Source organism: Somniosus microcephalus, unplaced genomic scaffold (assembly GCF_052327205.1).
Source record: "Somniosus microcephalus isolate GS21.2 unplaced genomic scaffold, FLI_Smic_1.0 unresolved_chr5, whole genome shotgun sequence".
Classification (NCBI taxonomy): domain Eukaryota; kingdom Metazoa; phylum Chordata; class Chondrichthyes; order Squaliformes; family Somniosidae; genus Somniosus; species Somniosus microcephalus.
The window spans coordinates 34,650,140-34,656,700 of NW_028225183.1; the positions used below are offsets into that span (position 1 = coordinate 34,650,140).

General features: G+C 50.8%; 1 pseudogene; it reads left to right on the plus strand.

The window, feature by feature from the left end:
• The first annotated feature begins 314 nt into the window (after positions 1–314).
• Positions 315–1,506, plus strand: LOC147087889 (uncharacterized; annotated as a pseudogene).
• The last annotated feature ends 5,055 nt before the right edge of the window (positions 1,507–6,561 follow it).

Sequence of the window (6,561 nt, forward strand, 5' to 3'; positions counted from 1 at the left end):
CGAGAACCGTGTCGTGTCCTAAGGGAAGAAGCCACATTAAGTATTTTAGGAGGAACAAGGACTCGCTCGTTCACCAGTGTGGCTAAAATCGTGTATGGGCCAGTCAGTATTAAATTACCCACATAGTAAATTATTCCTCATGGAGACCGCGGACTGACAGAATCGATTAGACATAAGTGTGTATTTCTGATTTAGAGTATAAGGTGATACGTTTGTGCCGATAAAGTATAAGATAGATTATAACAATATACGTAACAGTTAATACGGGTCACATGGGTGATGAGGGGAGACTTCTTTCACCGGACGTTCCAGCTATGGCCACCAGTGTCACTGTCGTACAGCGGGTCCGAGAGGCTAATTTGAAATTTCAAAGTGGGATGATTAAAAATGGGTGGAAAGAAACAAGCCCATTAGTTGACCAAATAAAGTGGTGGGAGGAACAATGGACGCCAAACAAGCTAATTATGGGGCGGTTTTTTGTGCTAGTTGGATGGATCAAATGGGACCCATAATCATGGACAAGGGGGGAGACTGGCCCCGTTACAATAATTCTTGAGACCCGTGCGGGAGGCTAAAGTCCAATTCAGTAGTCTCCTGCACCTCAAGCCACCAGGGACTGAGAATTTGGACGACATAAAAAGCTGAGGTGAAATTGTCGAGGCTCTACAAAAGGAGACTCGAGACATGTCGTCCTTACATCCCAGGCCCCCATCGGGGACCGTAGAGTTTCAACGAGTCGAGACCACCCAACCCACGTGCCCTGCCGAATACAGTCATATCTACCCGCCGTTACTTCTTCAGTCTGGGGCTGAAAAATCAAATTCCGTGGCCCCCGTCTGAGTTAATCAGACGGTAGGAGCCCAAAACCCAGAGGTCGGTGGATGAGGTACGATGGACGAGGCACAGTCTTTATGCCTCAGGAGAGGTCCAGCGTCACCTTTCTCATTCCCGACCTCAAAAGACACAATCCTAATGTAGAAGTATGGGCAAAAATGCAAAGTGCTGCTCGGCACTTTAATTTGTCGAAACAAGACATCAAAGCTATTATCGACGTGAAATGCCCCTCTATGGTTTATGGGGCGTTGGGACACCATGGCCTAAATGCCCCAGCCACAGCGGCGGAGTATGAGATCCAATTCGATGGTTTGAAAAGTTGGCTTCAGTTCAGACTGGGCAAATGCACCGCTACCTGGATGGGGCTCACCGCCCTGCAACAGAGTCCCGGGGAAAAACCTCAATGTGTACATTGATCGAGTAATCGAGTAGTATGAACATTGGGGCCAGACAAATGACATTCCCACTAATCACGACTACCCACGGTTTGTAGGTAGTCTACTCCAGGGATTGGAAAAGCCCTACCAAACTGCCCTCCGAATGGGGGCCAGCCCCCAGGCCACGGAAGCTGCAATCTGGAAGTGGGCTGGTCGACTTTTTGGGCTCCACCAGGCGGAAATGATGCCGCCAGTCAAGCTCCCACCCACAATTATCTGCCATGGTCCACCATAGCGGCCCGGGCATTAAAACCGAGCCTGTAGCAGTCATACAAGAGGCTCGACTCTGTTACAATTGTAACACACCGGGCCACGTGGCTACACATTGCACCCAGCCGAGAGTTAAGTGTAACAATTGCGGGCGGACAGGGCATCAAAAGGCCAACTGTTATGAACAGGGTGGAGGTAAACAAGGGCAGGGACCGACCCGACCCGCTTCAGGCCCTCAGCGACAAACGAAGAGAGGCTTGTCAAACCAAGAGTTGGAGGCACTCCGAGCCTTCCTCGCCAGCTACTAGGATTAGCCAGTCTCCATGGTCAGGGAGCAGGCGTCCACACGCCCGTCTCTAAATGTACAGTTAGGAGGCCGACAATACTGTGCCATTTTAGGCACGGGGGCCTCGGTGTCGATAACTGACACAGAATTTCCCACCTTAGATCAAAGCATTCCGATAACTGGCGTTAGTGGAGAAAGGGTGATCTCCCTCGAAGTGGTCCACTTCCCCTGCAGCTGTCACCAGGAAGTCATACCTGGTGGATCACCCTGTGGGTAGGTCTTAACGGTGAGGGCCTGCTCTTAGGTATGGATATTCTCCATTAGATAGAGGCAGATATGCTCCTAAGGGATCATCCATAGACTTAGGGGGGCCCCGAGTGGGGAGATTTCCCTTCCAGGAATATAAATCCCGACAATGCAGAGTACAAGCCCTCTGGCCGGTAAAGCGCGCATGGATAGAGGAAGGACCATGGGGGAGAGTTTGTGAGGTTTACCCTCTTGCATGGGCCAGCCACAAATTAGACCGTGGTAGAGCGGAGATGGACCCAGTGAGGGTCCACGGACCCTACCCCGAGACCCACCGACAATACCCCCTCCAATCAGAAGCACATAGTAGTAGACTTATTAGAAACTGGTATAGTGACAAAGACATACTCCTGTACCAACTTCCCGGTATGGCCAGTGCAGAAACCAGATGGATCCTGGAGAATGACCATTGATTATACAGCACTGAATCGGGTCACTCCCAAGCTCCATGCCTTAGTGGCGAAACCTGCCACTATTTTAAACGGCCTCCACAAAGCCCTGTCCATATTCACGGCACTGGACATCCAAAACGGACTTATGACATGTCCTTTGGATCCCGGATCCCAACAGCGCTTCGCTTTCACTGTTCGATCCACCCAGAATACTTGGACCCGGTTGCCTCAGCGATTTCACAATGCCCCTACTATTTTTCACGAGACCTGGAAAAGGCTCTCCAGCCAACATTAGCAGATAGCCAAATGCAGGATTCAGCCTGCCTTCAATATGTAGATGACATTCTGATTGGCAGTCCCTCGCCCTCAGCTCATCTGGCCGCCATGACGTGTGTCCTGGAGACTTTAGTTCAAGGGGGGTAAAACTGAATCCGATCAAAGCTCAAATTGGGCTTCCTCGGGTTACCTTCCTGGGTCAGATCATCTCCCCAGAGGGTAGGACCTGACCCCGAGAGGGTTCAAGCACTCTTGCAGATGCCGTGACCCGTCACTGTCTCTGGCCTGCGAAGCATGATGGGATTGTTTCACTATTGCTGCACCTACGTAACCGACTTCACCTAATTGGCAAGCCCAGTAAACAACCTCCTAAAGGGAGGGCCCCGGGAGAGGCAAGGCTGACTTGGACACCAGAGGCAATCGAAGCATTTGAGATGGTCATAATCATTTTGGCCAACGCACCTGCCCTAGGTCTCCCAGTCCCAGCTAAATCATTCCACCTGTGGAATTGGGTGGGCAATCGGTCGTATAGTGCGGTAGTGGGACAATCACGGAATGATCAAATACGACCAGCAGGATATTACTCGTGCCCGGTACCATCCTCCATGATGGGACAGGCCCCGTGCCTGGCGCCCACTGATTGTGCAGCCTGGGCGGTAGATTCAATAGAGTCTATGGTAGGTCCCGGGAAGGTAATCTTTCATACCCGCCACAGCCTCGTGAAAGTTCTTGCAGGCAGCCTGGATACTATTTCCGAACAGAGACGTGCAAAATGGGAGGCTTGTTTATTGGGTAGGGGGTTTCGGATCGAGGTGTTAACAGACCCTCGAATGAACCCTGCATCCTTCCTAATCGACGAAAGGACCCCCCATGTTTGCACCACTATCTTACATCTCGATAGTCAGGGACCCAACCTAACCGAATCCATTGCCGTGGCCTGCCTAGAGATGTACGTGGATGGGTCCAGTTATTACCATGAGGGCCGATGTGTCGCCGGATCGGCAGTAGTAGGTCCGGCAGGACAGACCCTCACCCAAGGGGCCCAGCTGGTGGAAATCAGCACCCTCAGTAGAGCCCTTCAGTTGGCAGAAGGAACAACCGCAAATATCTATACAGACAGCCAATATGCCTATTCCGTCATCCACGATTGCTGCGGCCTGTGGAAGCGGTGAGGATATTTGACTTCTTTAGGCAACACTATTAAACATGCTTTCGCGATCGCTGAATGCCTTCGGGCAGCGGACGGGCCCACGCTGGGGGCGGTAGTCAATGTTTGCTCCCACCAGGCAGGGGAGACCCCAGAAATCCAGGGTAACCCAGTCGCCGAATTGGACGCCCGACGGGCCGCGTTGGCTCGCCCTGTGATGGCCCTTATTCCTAATGCAGTCGTACGAACTGAAGAGGCTTCCCTGGCCGATGATTTACCGAACGATACGCTCCTAACCGTGTACCTTTCCGAGTCCCTGAGAATATACAGTTTGGGTGCATGAGGGAGTGAACAAAGACCCCAGTGTGTTTTTCATCATGAGACCCAGTCCGTGGTTCCTACGTCCATTCGACGTGCCCTGATACAATCTTACCACGAGCCCGTGCATTTGGGAGGTTATAATTATATTACCTTATAGCTGACACCTGGTGCTGGCCCAGAATGGCCAGAGAGATCCACGAGTATGGGAGACTATGTCTACCTTGCATCCAAACGGGAATTGGGGGTTACATATGAGTACGTATAGAGCACCCCCGGTGGCCCAGTGAACATGGACGCAATTACAAGTGGATTTCACAGGACCCCTACCCCGCAGGCGGGTAGAACCATGTCTTTGTAGTCATCGAACTTTTTACACGTTGGGTCGAGGCCTTCCCCACTAGGAGGAGCACAGCCGAAGCAGCTGCAAAAATCCTAGCGATGGAAATCATTACCCAATGGGGGGGTGCCTTACCAGATAGATTCTGACCAGGGAATCCACTTCACCGGCAAGGCCATGAAACAGGCTTTAGCGCTCCTGGGGGTTCGACAACGGTTCCAAATCCCTTACCATCCACAATCCTCAGGAATGGTGCAACGGATGAGCCGTACTTTAAAACAGTCTGTGACCAAGGCCATTGTACAGACAGGAAAAGGGTGGCACGCAGTCCTCCCCGCCATTCTTTGGGGCATACGAGCCACGCCGGCCAAAGGCACTGGCGTAACCCCACTTGAACTAATGCCTGGACGAGCTATGATGTTACCCCAAGGGTATGGGGGACACTTCCAAATTCCAGACAACTCTCCTGACATATCTACGCCTGATCAGTGAGGCCTATCATGCCAAACACTTTCGGGTTCAACACTTACAGGAGGCACATGATGCCAAAAGACAAAGGGGAATTTGGGAAGCGCCCGCTCCGGTAGGACAGTGGGTGATGGTTCAGCGACCAGTTCGAGGTACCTATGAGCCCCGGTGGGATGGGCCGTTCCAGATCCTCCTAAATACAGGAACCTCCGTTTTCCTACAGGAAAAATTAGATGTAAGATGGAGACACTGAAGCCAGACTAAGACTGTGATGGGGCCCAGGGAAGAGATTTCCCCATCTCTTGGGGACCCTATGATTAAAATGAAATAATAACGAAATAATACCCTGTCTTTTAATGATTTGGATGCGAATGTAAAAGGTATAATCAGTTAGTTCGCAGATGACAGGAAAATTCGTGGGGTGGTAAATAGCGAGGCAGGAAGCCTCAGGCTACAGGACGATAATTATGGGATGGTCAGATGGGCAGAACAGTGGCAAATGGAATTTATCCCTGAAAAGTGTGAGGTGATGCATTTTGGACGGACTAACAAGGCAAGGGAATACACAATGAAAGGTAAGACCCTAGGAAAGACAGAGGATCAGAGGGATCTTGGTGTGCATATACATAGCTCCCTAAAGGCAGCAGAACAGGTGGATAAGGTGGTTAAAAAGGCATATGGGATACCTGCATTCATTAGCCGAGGCTTAGAATATAAGAGCAGGGAGGTTATGATGGAGCTGCACAAAACGCTGGTTAGGCCACAGCTGGAGTACTGTGTGCAGTTCTGGTCGCCACACTATAGGAAGGATGTGATTGCTTTGGAGAGGGTGCAGAGGAGATTAACCAGGATGTTACCTGGGCTGCAGCGCTTCAGCTATGAAGAAAGACTGGACAGGCTGGGGTTGTTTTCCTTGGAGCAGAGAAGGCTGAGGCGGGACCTGATTGAGGAATACAAAATTATGAGGGGCATAGATAGGATGGATAGAAAAGAACTTTTCCCCTTAGTAGAGGGGTAAATAACAAGGGTGCATAGATTCAAGGTACGGGGCAGGAGATTTAGAGGGGATTTGAGGAAGAACTTTTTCATCCAGAAGGTGGTTGGAAACTGGAACTCACTGCCTGAAAGGGTGGTGGAGGCAGGAATCCTCACAACATTCAAGAAGCATTTGGAGGACCACTTGAAATGCCATAGCATACAAGGCTACGGACCAAATGCTGGAAAATGGGATTAGATTAGATAGGGCTTGATGGCCGGCACGAACGCGATGGGCCGAAAGGCCTCTTGCTGTGCTGTATAACTCAATGACTCTATGACTCTATGACTCTATTTTCTCTCCTATATTTGATCATGACCGGATTTCGAAGAACTAATTCAATTATTCGGGTCGCTATTTTACCTGTCTCTTTCTTACAGATGTGCGGGCCCGACCTCAGTACTGCCACCACTTCCGGGGATGTCGACCTTTCGATGGTCCGGTTGCTGGACTTAACCAGAGATCCTGCGAACTCTCACTACTATACGACCCTAACCTTCTTGGAACTCAC